Below are 11,765 nucleotides of genomic sequence, written 5' to 3' on the forward strand. Positions count from 1 at the left end.
CATTGGTCTTACAAGGAAGAATTAAAAAAGCTTTTAAATCCAAATTCCACCACCCCAGTAATGTAGAGAGAGGCTGAAAGTGTTCCTAATGCTCATTTTTTTTCCTCAATAATTGCAGTTCTGTCATTATTTAGCATTCCTTTGTGCAGTGTTTTATGCTGGTGACATTTTATTAAGTGTGTCAAATGCTTTTATGTGTACTGAGATGAAAGTATAAGGGAAAAACATTATATTTACCAGTTGCCTGGAGAAACTCTTCTGCATTTACTGGGGAGCTACCATGGCTGTAAAGTTGTCAACGTTTCCTTATATAAAATCCTGAACCACAGCTCCTGCTCTCCTTATAAAAATGCACCATAACTTTAATCTTGGCTTCTGAAGTCTCCTTAACTCCCTAATAAAATCCATTCTGAATAAATTGGAGTCAGGAGATTGAGCCATCTTTGGGTTCTTCCTGCTGGTTTGGAATGCTTGGGAAGCACCTGCTGTTTGAAATAAGGAGCCCTTTGAGAGCTGATGAGGAACATCTGAAGCCCTTTGGATTTATTTCTTTCTTTATTAATTTTGAAAGTGGTTTTGCTTCCTCAGCTCTGAGTGGAAGCAGCTTTTGGAGGCTGTGCTGGAGGTGTTGGTGTCTCCCAGTGTGTGTTACCTGTGAACAGGAGAGCTCTGGGATACCTGAGAGGTTGGAACAGGATTGGGAGGGTTTGTGTTTGGACATTCTTAAGTGGGGTTGCTGTGTAATGTGTAAAGTTCAGCAGGGAGTGTTCCCTGGGACACAGGAGGGACATGAGCTCAGGGACAGCATCCACAGGAGGCCACGGAGCTGCTCCAGGGCTGGAGCCCCTCTGGAGCCAGGCTGGGACACCTGGGGGGGCTCACCTGGAGAGGAGAAGCTCCAGGGAGAGCTCAGAGCTCCTTCCAGGGCCTGAAGGGGCTCCAGGAGAGCTGGAGAGGGACTGGGGACAAGGGATGGAGGGACAGGACACAGGGAATGGCTCCCAGTGCCAGAGGGCAGGGCTGGGTGGGATTTTGGGCAGGGATTGTTCCTGGCAGGGTGGGGAGGGGCTGGGATGGAATTCCCAGAGCAGCTGGGGCTGCCCCTGGATCCCTGGCAGTGCCCAAGGCCAGGCTGGACATTGGGGCTGGAGCAGCTGGGACAGGGGAAGGTGTCCCTGCCATGGCTGGGGTAGCACTGGGTGGGATTTGGGGTCCATTCCCACCCAAACCAGTCTGGAATTGTGTTCCCTTCCCATTCTTGCCAGGTGACCTCTCAGTGTTCACTTGGGTGGGGATTTCACCTTGGTTTTTATTTGGCACTTTGAAATTCTGGCCGTACAAATGAAAGAGCAAAGGTACAAAAAGAACCTTTCCCTGCATTGTTTCTTTCCTTCAATCACAAAGGGATCCTTCCCCCAGACAGTTCCTCATGGAAAATTTGGAGCAATACAAAGCACGATGGTTCACAGTTAGGACAGAGGCTTGGAATTTTTATCCTTAAAAATAGTTTTGTCTTTATCCCCTGCTGAACATGAAGTCCTGAGGAAGCAGAAATGGGATGTGCTGATGATCTTTGGTTCTTCCTGACTCCTCTCAATGCCTGTAGAATATCTGAGTAGTATTTAAAGTTAAAAACAAAAACATTTCCCAGTCTTTTTGGTGTTGATGAATATCTTCAGGTGTCCTAAGGAGGGTTGTTCATCCCCAATTCCTTCAGTCTTTCATTCCCATTGCACCAGTTCCTTTGGAAATGCTTCTCAATTGATTTCCATGCTTTTCATTTTTCCTGTTGGAGTTAACGTGGTTTCCAAACCCAGAAAGCTGTATTGTAAAATACCTTGTTTTGTCCATCTGCTCCATTTATTTCCATCCTTATAAAGTTTTATTGAAGAAAACCAGATGAAATTTAAGAATAAATTCTGTCTTTTAAAGCTGTGGCGTCCCCTCCATAGAAATAACTCTGAAAGTGCAATTTTGTGTTGTTTTTGAAAGCACCTTTTGGGCAGTTTCTGTGCCAAATCAAGGGAACTAAACTTTAAATGTATCCACAGTTTCATTTGTTTATTGCATGGGATGTATCTGGTAGTGTGAAACAATGAAAAAAAGAATAAAAATAGCTGGGAAATCAAGCTCTAATTCTTCCTTTAGACCAGTCCTTTAGGAGGTTTTTCCTAAAACTCTTCCTGCAGTGCTTTGCTTCCAGATTAAAATACTCTGGATTAAGCAGTGGATTCACATACCCTGGATGAGATAAAGTTATAGCCATGGGGGAAGAGGGGAAATGGAGAAATGCATGTGAATGACTGGATTACAGGGAATATTTGCAAATAAAAGTTCAGTTCAAATTTAGTATAGTATTATTTTGACCTTCACTAGTGGGATAAATATATAGAAATATATTTTTATGTATATTATATATATATAAATTCTGTACATTCATTAATAGTGACAGAAATTACTCTGAAAACTTTGCCTGCCTGTTTTTGGTCCTCTCTCTTTCCTGCCTCCCAGTACTGCTGTGCCAGGCTCAGGATCACATCCCAAGTTTGGGATCACATCCCAAGTTTGGGATCACATCCCAAGTTTGGGATCACATCCCAAGTTCAGGATCACATCCCAAGTTTGGGATCACATCACCAGTGTGGGATCACATCCCAAGTTCAGGATCACATCCCAAGTTTGGGATCACATCCCAAGTTTGGGATCACATCCCAAGTTCAGGATCACATCCCAAGTTCAGGATCACATCCCAAGTTTGGGATCACATCCCAAGTTCAGGATCACATCCCAAGTTCAGGATCACATTCCATGCCTTTGTTCCAACATCACAGGGAGACAAGAAATCTTCATATCTATCAAGATAATTTTTTCCTTTTTTTTTTTTCTGTAAAATACTTGATTTACTGACTTGTCTAATGTAGTAAAATTCTCATTTTAGTAAAGCAGTTTGTTGATTCAGAGCCCAAGGTTTTGGTGTTATTTGATATCAGTTGATATCAATTATAGCAATAATTACCAATTTGATAGAATTGCCACCAGTGTGTTCAAGGTGACATTGGTTTGCAGGTGCCTGATCAGCATTTTGGGGATAAAAGAATTCATTTTAGGAGTAAAAGAAGAGAATATTCAAACTGATGCATTGGCTTTTCCTTTCCTTTCCAAATTTTGGTCCAGATCAGCCCCTGGTTTACTGTAAACAACAACATCCAAGGAAAGGAGGTGGAAAAAACCACTGAGGGATGACAGAGATGGATAAGGGATCATTAAATGTGCTTTTGAAACAGCTCCTTGTAAGGAGGAGCTGGAAATGTTTTCTAATTCCTTTTAGGATACTTGTCCACCTCTGAATTCCATCTGTAGGGTTTGTCTGTGCCCACATTTTCAGGAAGAGATATTCCTATTCAAGCCATAATATCTGTATTAAATGGTTTGAAGCAATCAGGGAGTTTTCCTGTGTTTCTGGATAGGGCTGGGAAGTGCTTTGGAGGCAGATTCTTCATTCCAGGCACCTCCAGGAAAACACACACCAGGAGCTGGAACTGTAAAAGCAGTTACAAAAAAAAAGCAGGGATTTTGTCTTGTTTCCATTTCCCCCCATCGAAACCATGTTTTGAAATGATTCCAAAATGGTTTAGAAATCGTTGTTTACTTTTGTCAGAAGCTGACAAGCTAAACTTAGGTTCCTCCTAAACACATAACTCAGAACATGAAAGCAATTCCTCCCTACGGTTCCGTAAATGAAAATAATTTAGTCTTTGGTCTTACTTTTGGCATTTGAGACAATTCAGTTCCTTTGGTAAGACCTTATGATATATTAATTTGTAGCTGCTACTTTCATCTGCAGCCGTGCCAGTGGAAGCTGAGTTGCCTGTGAAAAGGGAATCTGATGTTTGCTGTTCTATTTTTTGTTTCTAATGTCCACATTTACATAAAATACCTGTTTGTTTTGCCTTTTGAAGTGGGAGAGAAAGGGATGAGAGGAAAATGAGGTTTCTTGTCTCTACTTTTTTGGGTTTTTTTCAGAGGAAATAGAGCTGGCCTGGGGATGGAATCTGGGCAGTGTTACCTGTTGTGGCAGGGAGGGTTAGGTTGGATATCAGGAGTTTTCTTTCCAAGGGATGGTTGGGCTCTCCAGGGAATTGTCACAGCCCCAAACTCTGCTCAGAAATATTCCCGTATTATGTCCCCTGTTCCCAAATCCAAACCACCACCCCACACCTTCCATGAAGAAGATGCCCCCAACCCCACCCACCCCCACCCCACCAGCCCAGAACCTCGATGAATTTCCTGTGTGAGGAGCCAAAAAAAAGCCTTGAAAAGAGGAGGACAAAGGAACGGGGAGACGCTCCGGATAAACATGTCCTGGAATGTTTATTTTTGGAGCTTCCAGGGAAATGTAGGCAGTTCTGCTGCCTGGTTGTCATAGCAGTACCTGTCAGATCCGTGCTGTGCTCTCAGAATTACCTCCAGTGATGTTTGTGACCGTCCATCAGCAGTGGGCAAACCCTGACGCGCGTCAGGAACCGCAGCAACTTCTGCGCAACTCGGGACCTTCAAAAGCAGCTCGGGCTTCAGCAGCCTCTGAGTTTATCCTTCCTGACAAGGCACCCAAAGCCAAACTAAAATCAGGGTTTAGCTCATGGAAATTTGGCTTAATTGCAATGTTCTGCTGGGTTTGAGGCAGGCTTATGGAAACAAAAGCAGGATGGTTTTAATAAATGTATGAAAATAGGCTCTTTGCACTTACATAATTGACCAGTCAAGTTGCATCCATCAGATGAGTGCAAGTGCAAAAGCTCTCATTTAAAATCCATCCCAAGCTCCTGCTGGATGAGGGGTAGTTTTTGTAACAGGGAAAAAGAGGCCAGAAGGATGGCAAAGATTCTGGATTGAAAACTACAGGAAGAGCAGGGCAATTTTACAGCCTATCAGGTGATATTAAATCTATGGGATTGGGGTGGAGGGAGCAGAAAAAAACTTTTAAATCATCATTTCATTTCCCAAATCCCATCATGGGTTCAAGCCTGTGTTAATTCCATGTTCAAAGGCATTATTCATGGCCTTAAATTGCTCCAGGGGAGGTTTGGATGGGAGATGAGGGAAAATTCTTTCATGGAAAGGGTTGTTAAGCATTCACCAGGGCAGTGGTGGAGTCCCCATCCCTGGAAGTGTTCCAAAAACATCTGGAACAAGATGGGTTGAAGGTTGGACACAATGACCTTAAAGGTTGCTTTCCAGCCTTAACCACTCAATTTTATGATTAGTGGATGTTACTTGAAAATCTGAATTTGTAACTGGGCCCTGATCACTTAAATATTTCCTCAATATATGTTTTAGTGGAATAGGGTAACTGATTTACATTTCCAAATTGGAATTGGGATGAAGGAAGTGTTTGAAATGCAATTATGTTTTAGGAGGCCAAGGGATGCATTGTTTCAAGAAGAGTTTGAACAGTACAAAAAGCTTGGATTAGAAGGAATTGCTGCTACTTTTCCTGACTATTAATGCATTTCCTACAGGACTCTGTGCTTACTTAGAAAGTTTAAGAGTCCAGACATGCAGCTTGAACAATCCAATAATTTAATTCAGGGCTGGAATGCAATAAGACTTGAAATGGGAGCAATTTTGTTTTTCTTTAGTGCTGACTATTTCTCTCTGTAGAAAACCCTCCCACTATTTCCCATGTATAGAGTGAGAATAACAATTTTCAAAGCTTGTAACTTCCTTAGGAGCCAGTTCTCAAAATTAACTTGAGTGCCCCAAAGTTTGCTCTTCATCTGGGAATAAAAGACACGAATGCACATTGATAAATCATCTAAAATTTCTCTACAAGCAGGGATGTTTTTTGCTGTCCATAAAACCCCGTTGCATAATGTACTGACCTTTTCAGGAAAGACCTTGCAGGATTTTTGCTTTAGCATTGTACCTGTCAGATTAACTGCACCTGGGAGGAAAATGAATGTACTTGACTGTGTTTGAAATAACGGGGTATTTTCTAATTCAAAGAGCTGAGATTCCTTGAGGGAATATTTTTCAGCAGGGCCTTTTTTCCCTTGATGGTTTCCACCCCATAGCAGGTGGTTTTCTCCCAGCCTTTGGAGTTACAAATGTCCCTGGCATTGGTGGAATCTTGACAATGGTGTGGTTGTGAGAGCTGATGAGCAGTTGGGGCAGCCCACTGGATTTCATGATCTGCTTTTCTCCTTAATTTCTGTAATCTGTGATCATTTATGACGGAAAAGTCATGGAAGGAGGGCAGAGTTATATGGGATTTTGGGAAGAAATTCTTCCTGTGAGGATGGTGAGGGGCTGGGATGAAATTCCCAGAGCAGCTGTGGCTGGAAGTGTCCAGGGCCAGGTTGATGGAGCTTGGAGCAATCTGGGGTAGGGGAAGATGTCCCTGCCATGGCAGGGGTGGGAATGGGATGAGATTTAAGGTCTTTCCAAGCCAATCCAGTCTGGGATTCTGAGAAGCACCCCATGGAGCTGCCAATGTTGGGATGTGGGTGTGAGATGTCCCAGCCCTCCCAAATCCATCTGCTCCTTTTTGGAGCACTCCTTCCATCTATTTAGGTCATGATTAATCCCTCCTGGGGTCTAGAGGTGGAATAATGATTTCCAGCACTAAAATAATTACCTTGACAATTATAATTGTATCATCTTAATTATGTTCTTTGTGTGTTTGGAGCCATCTTGGGTTTTTGGGAAGATTCCTGCAGCAAGGTGGGCTTGGGCTGGTGACCCCATCCAGCATCCAGTGTGATACTGCTTGTTCTGGGTTTTATTACTGTGCTTTCCTTGACAAAGACATTTCCCTGTCCCTAAAGGTGGATGGGATTTGTGTCCTGCCAGGAGTGGAGATCTCAGAGCCACAGCAGCTCTGTAAAACCAAGAGAAAGCTGTTGCAGGTCCTCCTCATCCTAAAGCACAACTTGCTTTTAATTTTGCTTCCCAAATACCACTGTGGAGCATTAGCTCCACCTTCATTGCTCAGCAGCAGCCCCGTGACTCTTCAGCTTTGATTTGCCACAAGAAAATTCCAGTGACTTGGAAGCAAAGGATTGTGTTAGGGAACAGCTCTTCCTGCTCTAGGGAGAAACACAGAGGGATGAAATGATCCCAACTGCTGCTGTTCTTCAGTTCAAGGGGAAAAAGGTGAACTAAGAGTTTTTTAGAGATTTTTTTTTTTCATCTTCTGTTAAAAGAAGAAATTTTTGCTATTTTTGGCACCTTACAGAGTTTTAGGTGGCGAGACAGCACTGAGGTTTAGACCTGGAAAATTCCTGGGCATGAGCTGGTTGTCCTCCTTGGAGTGGGGTCAGATTGGATCCCTTCAAAACCTTCTGAATGTGTCTTATAAAGCTGGGGAACTTCAAGGAATCTGTGGGTTCATCATAGAATTGTTGAGGTTGGGGAGGAGCTCTGAGTTCTGAGTCCAGCCTCAAGCCAGCAGCACCACCTCATCCTCAGATGACACATCCACACATTTTGTGAACATTTCCAGTCTGGTCTCCACCAGGACCTTGCTGGACAACCCTTTCCATGAAGAAATTCACTTTAATATCCAACCTAAACCTCCCCTTGCAACTTGAGGCCGTTACCTCTCATCCTTTCACTGCTATTTGGAATAATTAATCCAGGGGACATTCCACGTTACTCTGTGGTTTTTCCATGGAGGATATTTCACAGGGAATCACAGGGAGGAGTGGCTGCTCCTCCCAAACACCAGTTTGCCCTGCTGGTTGTCACTCTGGGGTGTTTTACCTGCTCTAAAGTCACGAGCAGTTGAGAGGCACCTCCCAGTCTGTCATTTCCCAGACTGGCTCAGAAATGGGATATTTTAAGGAAAAATAGGGCACAGGAGCTGCACACAGCTGAGTGAAAGAGGCAGCATGGCTCAACTGCTACCCTAAGAAAAAGCAAGAGAATGTTTGAAATTGCTTTTTACTCCTCACTTTTTGGAAGCATCACCCACAGGATGCAGTGGAGGTCTGGTTTCCTTTGTTTTTAACAAGATCCTTGGAAAGCCAACTCATTTTTTTTGGCTATTTGCCCTCTATTTTTTCCCAAGTTGCATCTTGACGGTGTTGAGAGCTGCTGGGTTTAACACATTGTTTTGAAAGAAAGCTGTGAGAGGTTATTAGCCTGTGTGTCATGGTAATTCTCTGCTAAGAGCTAATTGAGACCTGAAGAAGCCTTGCCAAAGTAATTTCAAATGGAACACAGTGATTCCAATATTATTTTCCCTTCTAGAATCTAAACCTGGGTTGACATTAAGGTGCTTTGGGATGACTGTACTCAGAAGCCTTTTAGCAGCCAATATCTTTATCAGTTTGTGTTTTATTTTTTTTTTTTTTAAATCAAATTAAGCAAGAAGAGTCCAATGTATTGTGCAGTAAATGATGGATAATAATGTTGTTCCATGTTTTTGGTTCTTGTTTTGTGCTCTAATTACTTCAGGAGTATCAGAAACCCTTGGCAGATTACATTTCCTCAGACAGATCTTTTAGTGTAAGCCTTCCTTTCATTTAAAGTTTTCTTACAATTTCCTAATTACAACTGAAAAAAAACCCTTAACTGTCATTTTAAATTTTATATTTTATTTCATGATTCTAAAGTGTCTTCCTCCACTGCTGCCTGAACCCCCTCCAGGGGCCCTGGTGTGTAGATACTCAAAGTTTTGCTCTCTCTAGGATGAGCTCATGAACATTTGAATCCACATTATTGTACCAGTGTGGGTGTTTGGGATGAAGCTGCATCCAAGTATTTGCTTTCTCATTTCATGGAGCTTTGGGGACTTTTCCAGCTTTATTCTGCTTTTCCTGGCTCATCAGAGCCGGTTTTGGTGCCTGCAGCACCACATTCCTTGGGACACCCCGAGGAGTTTTGCTCCGTATGTTCCCACAGGAAAAATAATCCTTGGGATGTGTGACCCAAACTAAGACTAATTGAGATAAGACTGATGAAGACACAAACTAAGACTGATTGGGATAAGACTGATGAAGACCCAAACTAAGACTAATTAAGGTAAGACTGATGAAGACCCAAACTAAGACTAATTAAGGTAAGACTGATGAAGACCCAAACTAAGACTGAGAAAATGATGATGATGCCCTTTGGTGGTGGGAATCCAACAACCATGGAGCATCCTTTGCACCTGGGCACACAGATCAGGCGTGGCTTTGGAATGCCAGGTTGGACTTGATGATCTTTGAGGGCTTTTCCAACCTAAATAATCCCGTTATTCTGTGGTGGAAGGGAAAAATGTTCTACCTTGGTACCCACCTGGATGTGGCATTCCAGTTAATAATTGGAATTTTGGTGCCCTGGCTGCTCATTTCTGTGCGCATTTAAACCCCCCAGGAAGGGTGTCCACGTCACAGCCCCAAATCTGAACGTTCTGGGATGTTTTTAGCACAGGATGTAAGGCATGAACACCATGTGGGAACACTTGGTGCTTATAAAAGCAGCAGCGTGAAGGAGGTAATTAAATAAAGCTGAAGGTGTTAAATCCCAAAGCAGGGTTCCATTTTTACCAAGTCAAAGCTAACACCACGTGATGTTTATTTTTAACAGGGAAGGTGTAGAAACTTTTCACTTCAAATCATTGTTTTTCCACATCAGCATCATTTCAGTTACTACCATTGCCCATTTAAAAATACCCAGGGAGTGAAATATGGGCTGCTTTATCACACTTGGGGTTTATTCATCTTTTCCAGTATTGTAAAAAAGAACCCCATATTTCAGTCTTGAAAAATAACAAAAAATGGTTGTTTGGATATTATTTTCAGGCTTAAATGCATTTTTGGCTGTTAGTCTGGAATTCAGATTTCTGTGGTGAGCTTTGCACTGAAATTCCATGGGCTTGACCATCAATGAGTGACTCCAGGATTTTCAGCACTTAGAGCAGAAACAGAGATATTGTACATACTATAAACCACTACTTTCCTCTTAATGTAGTATTTTTTTAATAATTCACAAGAATAGTGTCCAAACCAGTTATTAATTTAATACAATTTGGGTAAAAGATTCCTAAAACCCTGCTTGCTTTTACCTTGCCAACACATTCCTTTGCTGAATTTTCACCTTTTTCAATGGCTGACAATGGTTCAGCGTTTTGGCTTCTGAGAGCAGCAGCCTCAATGCTTACAAAGCCAGCAAGGCCTTTTCTGGGGTTATTAAATTTTAGGATCAGAAATATTTCATGAACATATTCTAGAAAACAAGCTTTTATAGTTGGAGTATGAGAAAGCTCAGCTGCTATAGGAAAAACTGGAGAGTGTTTTTTTTCAATAAAAAGGAAATTATTCCTGCTCTGACATAACAAATGTGTGATTGTAGGGCAGGAAGAGTTCAAAGCATATTTAGGGAGAAAAGAGGTGCCAGATCACCGGCTATCACCAGTTTGAAGGTTTATATCAGTGAATATAAGCACTGAAAAGTCATCTTCTCTCTCTCTCAGTGCGTTGCAGGCAGAGCTTGAGCTCAGCCTTTCTTGATGGATGTTTCTCCTTTTCCATCAAAGTGTTACAGGAAAGCAGGCATGTGCAGGTAGTAAAACAGAGATATTTCTGGATCTTGGGATGAACAGGCTGAACTGAGAAAGTAAATTCATGTTTTTTTTTATCATTAACCAAAATGAGAGAGTCTTTAGGTTACAGTTGATGGATATAGTTTATCATTTGTGTTAGAAAATATCCATCCTGAGGCACACACTGTGCAAATCCTGTTCCTTGAGTGGCTGAACTTTAAACTTCCAGCATGTTTTTCATTTGGGATGTTCAAAGCAATAACATGAAAGATATTAAAAGCAAACCTTTTTCTTCTTTAAATTCCTTGTATATAAACATTCACCAAACACCTGTTGAGCTGCAGAGGGAATTTGCTGTCAGTGTGTTCAGGGATCTGTTTGGATTTCCTCTGCCTGGGACAGGCACTTTGCTCTCTCAGTTTTTTCAGCTTTTTTTTGTCCTGGATGTGTGGGAAGGGCATTTCCCTGCACCTTCCATCTTTCCCTGATCCTGTCCATGTTCCCAGCCTGCATCCAGAGCATCCAGGCACTCTGGAAATGCCTTTGCTGTTCCTGCTGTGACCTTCCCCACCCCTGCCTGACTTCAGCTTCCCTAAGCCCTGGCCTGGAGACTGGGGACCCACCTGCTCTTTGTGGGAGTTGTTTGCTGTTTGCCAGCAGCTCCAGGAAAAGGGGAGAATAATAATGTATGGGTGCTGCAGAAGGTGTGAAAGCTGTCATTGCTCAGGTCACTCTGGTTATCCATGCCATGAAAAGTCTCTTTCTCTGCCAGTGGCTTCAGAGAGATGGAGCTGAACTGGAGCACCTGATCCCTGATCCCATCTCTGCTCCCATTCCCTGTGGAGCTGCCGGGTGACAGAGCCATCTCTCCATAACCCATGGCACTCCTGTGGTACAGCATCACCCCCTGGCTCAGTTTGGGAAGTTTTGGGCAGTTTGATTGCTTTGGGCAGCTCTCTGCTGGCTCAGGTGTCCCCTGCAGCTGGTGCAGAGCCAGCACTAAAGCTCTGCCTGCTGGGGAACCCGGGATGCAGGTGTGGCAGCACTTCAGTGGGAATGCACAGGGCAGGAGAAGTCTTCTGGAACATGAACACTGAAATGTATCACAGCATGGGGTGAGTCAGCTCATCCTCAAAAACTCTGTGAAGTGAGGCCACCAGATGGGTCCTGCTGAGTCCTCCTTGACTGGGATGGATGATGGATGATGGATGGATGGATGGATGATGGATGGATG

The 11,765-nt window shown here is 43.0% G+C and overlaps 1 protein-coding gene across 2 annotated transcripts in view; it reads left to right on the forward strand.

Annotated features, from left to right (window-relative positions):
* Nucleotides 1-11,765, forward strand: part of DOCK1 (dedicator of cytokinesis 1) — a 263,271-nt gene that overhangs the window by 150,666 nt on the left and 100,840 nt on the right. The window lies entirely within an intron of this gene.

Source organism: Parus major, chromosome 6 (assembly GCF_001522545.3).
Source record: "Parus major isolate Abel chromosome 6, Parus_major1.1, whole genome shotgun sequence".
Taxonomy (NCBI): Eukaryota; Metazoa; Chordata; class Aves; order Passeriformes; family Paridae; genus Parus; species Parus major.